Below are 716 nucleotides of genomic sequence, written 5' to 3'. Positions count from 1 at the left end.
AGAACCATGCTACATCCTGGCAAGAACCATGCTACATCCTGGCAAGAATCTCTACTAGTTCCATGATAGAATATGTCAATCAAGAGCAGAACCCCTGCTGGATAAAGACCAGGTTCCTGATGGATCCGTGGCAGATCAGGGTTTGTTCTGTTCCGGGTTCCTCAGCTGCTGTGTTCTAGGCCCTTGCCAGCCGCTCCCCTTCTCCCTCTCCGTCTCCGTCCATCGTCCGCCTGCCCGTCCTCTCGGACGCTGTCCGCTGTCGGCTTCTTCATTCTGATTCTTTATTCCTTTTTCTACCAGAGGAACTAAAGAGCTGCTCTCCCCTCTAGAGAGCGTTTTTTTTTTTTAAAACACAAACATTTACTTTCTCTGAGCTTTTGAGTTGCCAAGAGTAGTACAGGGGGCAGATCAGCAGGAAGTCGCCCGGGATTGTAAAGATGAAAATAAAAGAGATTTAATTTGCTGTCAAAGTGACGGTGACACAGGCATGTGGATATTTCTCTCCCCAAAGGAAACCGGACAAATCTATCAAAGCCTGAATGTAACGACACTATGTAAGCTGTGTCCATGGAAACATACTGTATGACATCATTAATAATAAGGACTCGTACCTCCAAGCAGCATCCCACACCAGAGTATATAGGAGAGATGTGGTGTATTTCCCCCTTACTGCCCTGAGCAAGGAGAGAGGCTGAGACGCTCACCTCAGTATGTAA

The 716-nt window shown here is 47.2% G+C and overlaps 1 protein-coding gene across 3 annotated transcripts in view; it reads left to right on the top strand.

Annotated features, from left to right (window-relative positions):
* Nucleotides 1-234, top strand: part of astn2 (astrotactin 2) — a 680,356-nt gene extending 680,122 nt beyond the window's left edge. For all 3 annotated transcript variants that reach the window (XM_076283459.1, XM_076283456.1, XM_076283457.1), the window contains one exon: nt 1-234. This exon is cut by the window's left edge and continues 547 nt beyond it. The gene's annotated coding sequence lies outside the window, so the exon portion shown is untranslated.
* Nucleotides 235-716: the final 482 nt, after the last annotated feature.

Source organism: Alosa pseudoharengus, unplaced genomic scaffold (assembly GCF_046254945.1).
Source record: "Alosa pseudoharengus isolate Yale_2024_CS ecotype anadromous, Long Island Sound unplaced genomic scaffold, YU_APseudo_1.1 YU_APseudo_1.1_scf_14, whole genome shotgun sequence".
Lineage (NCBI taxonomy): Eukaryota > Metazoa > Chordata > Actinopteri > Clupeiformes > Clupeidae > Alosa > Alosa pseudoharengus.
This window is presented reverse-complemented; position numbering and strand designations above follow the sequence as displayed.